At 35.2% G+C, this 11,236-nt stretch overlaps 1 non-coding gene across 1 annotated transcript; it reads right to left on the bottom strand.

Annotated features, from left to right (window-relative positions):
- Positions 1 to 505: 505 nt before the first annotated feature.
- On the bottom strand, positions 506 to 577 carry TRNAT-GGU (transfer RNA threonine (anticodon GGU)). Its single transcript has one exon. It is a non-coding gene; the product is annotated as a tRNA-Thr (tRNA).
- Positions 578 to 11,236: the final 10,659 nt, after the last annotated feature.

Below are 11,236 nucleotides of genomic sequence, written 5' to 3'. Positions count from 1 at the left end.
GCATTGCACAGTGCTGAAATCCCATACATGAATAGGTACAAAATTAAAAATGGAAACACAAATTGTCGCATAAATAAATAACACTCCAGCAGGTTTGGTGACTAGTGCATGGCGCTAATTAGCAAAGAACTATTTCTCAAAAATAATCTTAGGTAACTATGACAAGGTAATTAGACAATAGTAAAAGTTAGGTTGCTTAACCATTTATTTTACAAAATTCAGAGTTCGAGCATCAGTGTACTTATATTAATATTTGTTTTTTGTATTTAATTTTTGAGTATGGAGGCTACTAACAAAGAATACCCATATTATTAACTAAGACTACCAAAACATTAACCAAGATTAACTTAGATAAACCAAGATAAACTAAGATTAATCAAGTTTAACCGATAATAACCATGATTAAAGAAGATTTTTGTAAACCTCTCGGTTACAAATTATTATAAGCAATATTATTGTAAGAGAAAAAACTTACAAATTGAAAAAGCTCCCGAGAAAAAATACATGTCACCAATGGGACTCGAACCCACGGCCTTCTGATTACCGGTCGGCAGCTCTACCACTGAACTATGGCGGCTTATTTAATACCCACCAAATTAGTCAATTAATCAAGACATATATCTCGACGCCCTTAAGTGGGAGAATTAAGCACTTATAATTCCTTTACCTACAAAAATGAAGTTGGTTTTTTCAGGTAAGAAAAAAATTAATAAGCAATAATTTTGCTTGCAGAACACTAAGTACACATTGACTAATTTGGCGGGTATTATAAACCGCCATAGCTCAGAAGTAGAGCTGCTGACCGGTAATCAGAAGGCCGTGGGTTCGAGTCCCATTGGCAGCATGTCACTTTATAGGTGACGTTTCGATAGATAATTTTGCCTTAACTCACTTACGGTAAAAAAAACTTCCAAATGTAACCGCAGCCTTACAATAATTATTGCTTATAATAATTTGCAATCCTTTGTGCTATGCATAAACCTTACCTTATAAACATTAAGTTAATTCAAAAGAAAATTAATAACCTCTCTGTTTGCTGTGTTATTTTAATTTTTGTTTGTTGTATTTGTTTATCTAATATAGTTTTATTTTTATTATTACTAACTTTACTTTGTTTTAAAACTTTCTGTGTTGTTAATATTGTACTACCTACATGTAAAACCCCTCAGGACGCTTGTACACCCACTTCCAGTTATATTATTTTGTTCTTCTACTTTTTACGTCTATTAGTACATTTTTTAATTGAATACCACACAAGAGTCTCAATCGCTCCCGTCTGGAGTCAGTGAGACTATGGCCTATCCCCAATTGGGGAATGTTGTGAGACTGAAGGTAGGTGAGGGGAATGAGACGAGGAAGAGGAAGGTGGGGAAGTACCAGGATATTCAGTTCTGGTCACCAAACACAGCTAAAGCCATTCCAAGCTAGCTTAACACACTTTAATCGGGAAGGGTAGTTCTTCCCGTTCGCGTTCGGTCGATTGATGCTTAACGTCGGAAGTGTATTTCTACCTTCTGCGCCCGCCTCATTTCAATGGCAGAAAAGAAGAAATTATCCGATGTTTTTATATGAATACATATTATAAACCAATCTCTCTGTAAAGGTTCCAACTATACGTACGTAATTATCAAATTGTAATGCAAGTCTTTTTTTAGTATTTATCTTGGAGTCTTTTGTGTACATCGATATTTCAACTAAAATGACCTATATTATTAACACCTGACACTTGATAGGTATTGCGTTTGAAGTACAATGAAATAAGTAATTTAGATAACATATTCTGTTATTATAATAGTTCAATTCCTGGAACGAGAGTTTTTATGTCCCTGGAACTCGAAACAAATCTCTCTATCTCGGTTCCGCACCCACTCAACTACCGAGTGTCTGGCGCATCTAACAAAAGCAGGTATCGGCGAACACAGTAAGGCGGACCATAATAAATATTTACAAGTGCATGGCAGTTTTTAAAAAGCAAATTGTCCTACGGTTGTGTTCCGAGGAGATTATTTTAAATTTCATTTTAAAAAATAACCAATATTATTAGCATGTTCCGATGGTTTTTTGGGTGGCAATTGCACACGTGGTATTTGAATGGGTAATAATGTGTTACTCTGACGATACTAGTGATGTGGCAATTGTTTTTGTTTTTATAATGATTTGGGCTTGGTGAAAATATAATAATTTGTAATTTTATAAAATTGAAACCTAGTTTATACTTTAAAAATTGAACCCTAATGACCCAACAATGATTTTGTTTTCGATTTATTAAGTTGCATTAGAAATAATACTTGGTTTTCGGCTAGAAATTTTATAGCTTGGGTATGCTGAGTTAGTATGTAGAAAATTTTATTAAAATATTTCCATTATTTTCGAAGATATAGCGATTTAAAACAAATTAAAGAAATTCGCACGGGACCTTTATTTTCGCCCATTTTCAGCGGTCTGCCGGCGAAAAAATAACCCGATCAAAGTGTGTTAATAAAACACCAAAACATCATACAAATAAGAATACTGAAGGGGTAAATAAAATCATATAAATAAGTTGCCTTCGTGTGGCGTAGCTGAAATTTTATAAGTACTTGAACCCCGAAACAGCCGTCACAATAATAAATACAAAAATATTTGCAAAACTCAGTTAGGTATCTGTTTTTTCCGGAATGCGACAATTCCTATTCCAAATAGTTTTTGTCATAAGAATTATATTTATTCGTCATTTCTTTTTTAAAAGTAGCATAAAAACATATATTATTTCCTCACATGTTCACAAATAATGTCATAGCCTTATATTGTAAAGTACAGTAATATTTTTGGCATGGTATATTTATAAACACGGTGTCTTACAACTATATTATGAAATTCTAAAATGTTGCATTGTAAATATCATTTTTAGGATTTATTTTTAAGTGTTAGGTAAACTACTTACTGAAACCCTTATCTATTGTCTATCTCAAGTAGGAAAAGCAATAAATCTCCAACATTATATGGCAGCTTAAAATTAGAAGTGTTGAAGTCCCACCCGCTATATCACCGTCCGAACCATAATAAAATTAAATTTGCATCTTCCGAAAAAAATATTTACATTGCTAACGTCATGTTCAATATCTTTTATATTATTATTTCTGTTTTACTCTGTACCCACTTATATTGTACCTACTTTTTATTTTCAACTTATTTTTTTAAAATTGTTTTTTATTTAAATTTATTTAGGAAACTTATATTCGTACAGTGAAATATAACAATAAACATGAATATGTTATAGACCAATTAAATTCCATGAAATGTTAAAGAAGTACATAATATTATTAAAGATACAGTTTTCGCATGGTTATAGGTACTAATTGAAAATAATAAAACAAACTACGGAAGACAAACGAATCAGTTAATTTATTAATTATTAAATGTGCGAGGAACTTTTGATTTCATCACTGAACACATGATCCTTCCTGAAAGATTCGTAAGTATCTTCGACTCCACACGAAGTAAAGTTCCCTCCACATAATAGTATAATTTTCCCAAAAGTAAAAGTATTTTTAGTTATTAATTATTAATTTAGTGAGTTGCAATTTATTTGATTTCAAGTTGAAAATCTCGTAAGGTATTAGAAGTTTCACACATACGTCCTATTATAGAGTTTTGCGCGTATTTGGATTTACAGTGAGATATTCTAAATAAATCGTTCGATCTGGCCTGCGATTCTGGAGTTAAACGATCAATCGTTTTCGTATGCGCCGTCTTCGAGTGAAAAACTACTAGTCGTCGCGACTAACTTTTTCGAATGTTTCAATTTTACGTATTCTTGAGCGTCGAACGGTCGAAGTTGGTAGAAGAGATGATTATATTGGCACCCCTGTGAATATTGTCTATGTTTCGGATGTTTTTGGGATTTCTATGGTGTGACTGTCAAACAGACAACAGTTATTCGTTATTCAAAATAGAAATGGCTGCGGGACATATTACAAATTGCCAAAAGCGACTCTTAATTGAGCTTGTAAGCTCCGATAAAGACTAAAGTAAGTGGGAAATTTTCACCCACTTTTACATTTGCGGAATCCGCGCGGTAAAACAAAAATTGACAGCTAGACTAGATTTTGACAGCCAATTCCATAGAAACGCCAACAACCTACCACTCGCTGCCCTGTTTCTACTGGTTATACCCAGTAGTTGTCGTGTGGAATGACTTTTGACGTTTGGCGTCGAAGTATGTACCTTCGACCAATTTCGGGAATAGCAACGACGACCAACGTACGTACTTTCGACGGCGATTACGAGCGCCCTCGATTCAGGAATAGAGCCCCTGGTGTTTTGTTTGGGGCAACGAAATGCAATCTTTTCTAACAGATATGATGAACGAACAAGACAGTTCACGATTTTGTATAAGAATAAAGCATCATAGATTTTTATGCGTTTATATAAAGCGATAGGGTCAAACCGATGATCACTAAAGCGATACGATAGGTGTTTTATAAATTTGTTTTGGATATTTTCGATACGATCAATATACATATGTTTGATATTGAGGATTCCAAATGACTGCGGCGAACTCAAGTTGTGACCTTACATATGACATATAACATAATTAGGGTGTGTGCTACGGGAAAGGCTTTGCTATGCTTATAATAAAGACCATTTGTTTATAAGCTTTTTCTAAAATATTTTCAATATGATCCTTAAATAAAATTTTAGAATGTAGTATTAGTCCAAGAGATCTGATTGTTTCTACCCATTGTAATGGTACAAGGTTTAATTTGTAAGTATAATTAATTGGACATTACATTTGCTTAAGTTTTGAAATAGTTGATTGTTTTCGCAATATTGTTCAATTTTGTTAATGTCTTCTTGTAACTGGTTGCAGTCATCTACGGAGTCAATGCATTTATATAATTTCATGTCATCCGCGTAAAATAAGAAACAAGAATGACTAATATTACGTTCCATGTCATTTATATGTAAATTAAACAAGTGTTATGTACTAAATTATATACACTTAATATTGTGATCCTGATAAAGTATCCTTGTAAACGTGTATTCATGTAAAAGCCTTCAAGGCGTCAATTAATAAGTAAATAAATAAAAATAAAACTATTTTGTAAAGGGTGGTTATATAAGTACAGTGGAACCTCTCATAACGAGACTAATTCGTTCCAGAATCTTCCTCGTTATGTGAAACACTCGTTGCGAAATAATTTTTCCCATATAAAACAATGTAAAATACAACAATGCGTTCCATACCGAAAAAATAATCAATTTTTATATTTTTAACATTTATTGAAATAAAATTACATACTAATAAATTGTTAATGAGCCTTACCCTTAGGAGTACAACCTGGAATGCGATTTTGATTTAAAAAAACTATAAAAAGATCGAAAAAACTAGTTTATTACTTGTGAATTTATGACAAATAATTGCAGTACAACCGTAGTATGCTATTTATATTTATGAATTAATAATAAGAATTTTTTTTATCCGCCAACTTGTCAATGTAACGGTTTTATTTATTTTTGTTTGTATGATCATTTTGTATTTTACTTTAAATCTGAGATACTTGCCAGTATTACCAGAAGCATTCAGAAAGGTGATTGTATTGTAAAGACAGTTGTTAGGTACATGCGTACCTATTGTTTAGTATTATTGGAGACGCCATGTGAGACTTTGTAGAGAAATTGAAATTAGTTTTTTTTTATTTTTTTTTTATTTTAATAAATTGAATACAAAGAAGATGATACCACAGAATTAAAATGCTGTAATTTAATAATAAAATATAAAAATAATGGACTGGAGTTCCTTATGGTTGTTTGTTTAATGTTTACCAGTTAATTGTTTTCTTATTTGTACATTTTTCTGCAATGTTATGAAGGAAAAGGAAGGTCTGGGAAGAAAAGGGTATGAGGGGTGTGTAGTAAACTAGGGATTATAGTGGACAGTAGTGATGATTGGTATGAACCCAACCCACCCATTGCGGCGCAAGGCGATGAGCCGAGAGAATCCGGCTGGAGAGGTCACCCCAAATGTCCCCGAACGCTGTTGCTGGGTCCGTTTCGGTCACGAACCGGCACAACAGTTGCCCAACTAGTTGATGAGGCAGCACACCCTCAGTCGTCAGTCTGAGGCTCAGGCCCCGGCATTACCAAGCGTCCCTGACCGCGGTAACCGGTTTTTTGAGGATCCCACCACTTACCCGCCCCGGTATAGGTAACTTATGGTTACCCCTTCAGGGCACTTCAGGGCGGTAACCGGTTGTAAACAGTCATCGCACCCACCACCCAGACCCGGGCAAACATTACCCCATGAAAACAGACACACCTGCTAAATCACGAAACGTAGCCAACCACTTGGTGTGGCCTATGTCAGGGGTGTTGTGTCATTAAATGGTTTCCAGGGAAGTGCTACCCATACCCACCTTCTAAATTTCTATTTGTGCTTTTTAACTTCTATTTAGAACGAGTTGCTTTCATTGTATCGACAGTAATCAATACTGTATGTAAACAAGACATTAAAATGGTTGGTCGCCAAATAAACTCTAAAACGTACAGACGTCAATACTCGGTATTAAATTGAAAATAGATACATTTGAAATAGTAAGACATTCGGGACCACTGGCAAAACATGTGCTGCAACGTCGCAAATAACCAGCCACCGCGAGTTGAAACGAACCGGCAACATTGTTTCCTGTCGCCACTAGCTATGAAATGCAAAAAAACGTACCCTTCACGGTCACCACAACAGGCTAGATATGAAATGCAGAATACGTCGTTTCCAGTCGCCACTAACGGCTAGGAATAAAACGCAGAATACGTCGAACACGGTCGCCATTTTAGTCTAGTTATGAAAGGTCGCCACTTTAGGCTAGATATGAAATGCGGAATACGTCGTACCCAGTCGCCACTAAAGGCTTGTTGTGAAATTAAGAATTCGTCATACCCAGTCGCCACTAAAGGCCAGGAATGAAATGCGGAATACGTGGCTGTGTATATCACCTAGCGCCAAGCTGCCTGGCGACAGACTCCGGAACTTAAATATTCGAAAACGTGCACCCCCAGCCCAATTTGGCGACCAGGACTAATTTCGCTCAGATGCTTGTAACGACATCTATTATTGAACTGTGTAAAAATTTTGAGAAAACAAAGTGGCAACCGTATATCGGTCGCCAAATGTCGGTGGTCGCCACTTTAAATGCATATTTTCCCATGCTGGTCGCCAAATAGGCGGTGTGATATATATATATATATATATATATATATATATATATATATATATATATATATATATATATATATATATATATATATATAATATATATTATAGATATAGAAGAGTATGTATACGATGATGTATGAATGTTAATGTGGCAAGGAGTGTGTGCCAAGACCGAGTTGTTTGGCGGTCCATCCTCTCTGCCTACCCCTGCGGTAAAACGTGTAATGATCTGCCCTTTCTTACTTCAACTTTTTCTTCTCTTCTTTCTACGATAAATTTTCTTTAAGTCCCATAGGTAACTTTTCCATAAGGCTTTGGTTATGTATATATCCGGGGTAGGAAGGTCCTCCCTGCCGTCTTTCAATCCCTTGCCTCTCTCTTTATTACACACCCCTTCAAGTGTGTACATCCTAGTTTGTCTACGTGACGTACGACCTTGAACGTACTCATTTCACGTGACGGATCAGTATAAAAAGGTTTCACCGAACGTTGTGTTGGTTTTTTGTTTCTCGGTTTAGAAACCTAGTTATCTATGTATGTGTGGTATCCCTTGGTTCTTTTGAGATAGAGTGAGTTGAATTCATTACCGCTGTGTTTTAAAGCCATCTCATAAACCTGATTTTTCTGAGTCGCCTGCTCTTCAAACTAGCTACGTGAGTCTACCTGTCATAGGATTATGTGAGTATAATAAAGTGTTAGATTTTATATATGTGATATACATACGATAAATTTATGGTGTTAGTTGTCGACGCCATCCATGTATATATTTTGGGAGGGGAAGGAGAGGAAAGGGAATGAATTTTTTTTCAAGCTAAGATTGGCTCCTCCTCTTTACCAAACAAAACCGATGGATGATAATTTGAGCAAGGCGATCGATATCTGCGTGTCTGGATATCACAACCGGCCGGGTCTCCCCTTGTTCCAAATCGGCAACCGTCACGCCAGAATAAAGAAAACCAGGTCTCATCACCAATTTCAGAATTGCCCCAACCTCAAACACCTCCAGGAAATCTTCTTTACTGAGTGTAGAAGGGGAAAGCCATGACATCCCTTGTCACGAATCTAGTCGCGAAAATGTGACACGTAAGGTCCTAAGTTACGTGCCACCTCTAGAAAACGTTGTAACTCCCTCGTCGTCGGGGATTTACATCCCTTTCTAGGTCAATAACATAGATAATACACGACAATCTTGTCGAAATTTAGCCTGCTTTTTAGCGATAGGTTGTGTGCCTACCCATTCAGCCAATTATCATGTGAGATATATGTAAGGTCTACTCGAGATGCCAAATTTAGGATGAGGACTGTCTGTATTTTAATATTTGGTTCTAGTAATTATTTTATGAGGTTACTAGCATCCTCGTGTATTAGGTATGGGTAACTTCTACTGGATACCTATCCTCTCAGGTAGGTATAAACGGATAATTGGTTTGATTTTTGCATTTAATTTAAAGAGGCTGCCTACCTCTCGAAAGGTACCTGTTGAGAAAAGTTGTTCGGTTGGTAGCTTTATTTCGGAGATTACCATCTCCCTCTTTTGCCTCTAGATATGTTTTTGTGCATCCCAATTCGTAACTTAGAAAGTCAAACAATAGATGAAAAGTATTAAATTAGAAAGTCAAATAACAGAAGAAAAGTTTTCATTTTGTTCCGTCTGGTTGCATCCGATCGCTTTCAATTCGGGAGGTCATACGCTAGCAAAACTTCCCCTTTGACTGACTGTACACCGCGCCTCTCAGCCTATTTATGAAAAGGTCATTGGCCTGTCTCTCACTCACAGCTGATTGACAATCCGTCTAGGGTATTCCTTTTAATGATAACATTATTTGGGCGGCAGGTGTCGTAAACTTAGTTCCTGTACATCGGTTGTATCCGTCTTTTAAAAGGGGTCTTCTGGAATTTAATAAATAATATAAAAAAACTCACCCAGTTAGTCACCTCTCATTCTCAGCGTGAAGCTTACCTGGTTACACTATATAGCTAAATCACTTTAATTTTCGACCTCCTCCCTACGCTTATAAAAGGGTAATTAAATATTCCTGTAAATAAAATTGTACCTCCCTAATCTGTCAGGATTCGAACCCACAGTTAATAATCTATTTGATTCTCTGGTTTTCGGTCTCCGTGGATAGAATGCCATCTCGCCAAATCAATAACCTAGCCCGATTAAACACTTCCTGCCTTTATATGTTCACTCTGTTTTAAAAACGCAATCATTATTTTTATCATTTCCATGTTTTTAAGACAAGTCACTTAGTTTGAACTACATATTTACGAAATCACGTTTAATTTAACACATTTTATATTATAATCGCGATCGCCCAACCCTTAGCGCCCCTGGGGTGATTTTTCACAAAACGGCGCTCTACAAATTATCCAATTATTATTATTGTCATTATTATTAATTGTATTCTCACTGAGTCGAACCACTTTCACTTCACACAAACACCGGTTCAATAATCTTTCACTTTAATTCAAAAACCAACAAAGCTTTCTTACACCATCTGAATTCACTAATTAACTCTAATCTCACACAACACTTCTGATTTGTATTGAATTCTCGGAGCTGTCGACGTACCCAAGTTCAAGACTCGACTGCCCTCCGATCTCCCCTTTCCCGTGGGAATCTGTTTACTCAAGGCCTATAATCTATCCCATGTTGCTAGTCTAGACAAAAAAAAATTTTTAGAGCACGTTCGTTTATTATTTATCGTTTATTTTTGTGGATATTCAAAACATCACAAACGGCGTGATAGTTAGTTAGTTTGTTTAATTAATATTTGCAATCACCAATGCGTTCTATTTCGTCTATAAGAAATGTAATATATACATATACAACAAATACCTGGTGCACCGTGCGCATGTGTGTGTGTGTGTGTATACGAGATATAATAATAATAGATTAAACTTCTTATACTTAACTCCAATCAAAAAAAAATCTCCACCTAAATATCCGCCTAAATCCACCGTTCATAATACAACTACCCGTCGAATTCCGATGCCTCGCTTTGAAAACGTAGATATAAATGCAAGTTCTCTACATTTTAAAACAGAACACAACGTTAAAGCTCAATACCATGTTTTAATTTGTTTATTTTATCGGCCAATAGAAGACTGAAATGCGTCCCGTCAAAAGATATAGAGATAAACTTAACAATCCAACTCAAAGTAAACTCTTTCTTGCTGCTGTCGTAATTTTGCTAGAAAGAAATGTAATATTTTTATGGCTGATTCAATTGTTAATGATACTCACAATATTGTTAATGATACCCACAATATTGCTTACTGCCTCAATTTTGTTTTTCAAAAATGATCTTCACAACACTTACGAGATGAACTTGCTGGAAGACAAGTAACATAGTATAAAAAGCAATGCTCTTTCCGATCTTTTGACTGTCTACCTTCTTATTTAAAAATATTTTCTTCAAACAATATTTTTGTTTTCGGTTCACTGGATAGTATAGATAATAGGTGGTCAATTTTATTGTATTATAGTAAATTCATAAGAGATTAATTTAACAACAAAATGTAAAATTCTATCGAGCGTAGTTTTAAAAATGATGTTTGAAGTATGTGTACAGACATAAAACCTTCTCAAGCATGTAAAAAATGGACAGTAAGAAGACATCTAGATTCATTGCTCACAGCTGTTATGAGGTTTAGGAACGGATAAATGTCAAGAATCAAACAATGTGTAAAACAAGAAAAACATCAGAGCGTCTTATATATTTTTCCTCAGATGCGTGTAAAAACGTCAGACATAAATCATGCAAAATTTTTCAAGAAGTATTCATTCTCTCTTCGCCTGTTGTACTGGCTTTAATTTTAGTTTTTGCATAGTAAATTTTTACTTTTTTCATGAGCTTTTCGACGTTGTTTTATTGCTTTTTTAATAATAATAAACTTTTATTCAGCAGGTAGTCCGCAGCAAGCACCATTCTAGAATAATAATTGTGAATATTTCCATTATCGAGTACCAAATTTCTCTTCTAGCTAATGCAGAGAAAAACGGTTTAAATTTTCTTCTGAAATTGTGTGAAAAAA

Source organism: Hesperophylax consimilis, chromosome 13 (assembly GCF_061612785.1).
Source record: "Hesperophylax consimilis isolate HC1 chromosome 13, BYU_Hcon_1.0, whole genome shotgun sequence".
In the NCBI taxonomy this organism is placed as follows: Eukaryota; Metazoa; Arthropoda; class Insecta; order Trichoptera; family Limnephilidae; genus Hesperophylax; species Hesperophylax consimilis.
The sequence above is the reverse complement of the archived record's forward strand: the minus strand, read 5'-3'. Positions and strand labels throughout refer to the sequence as shown.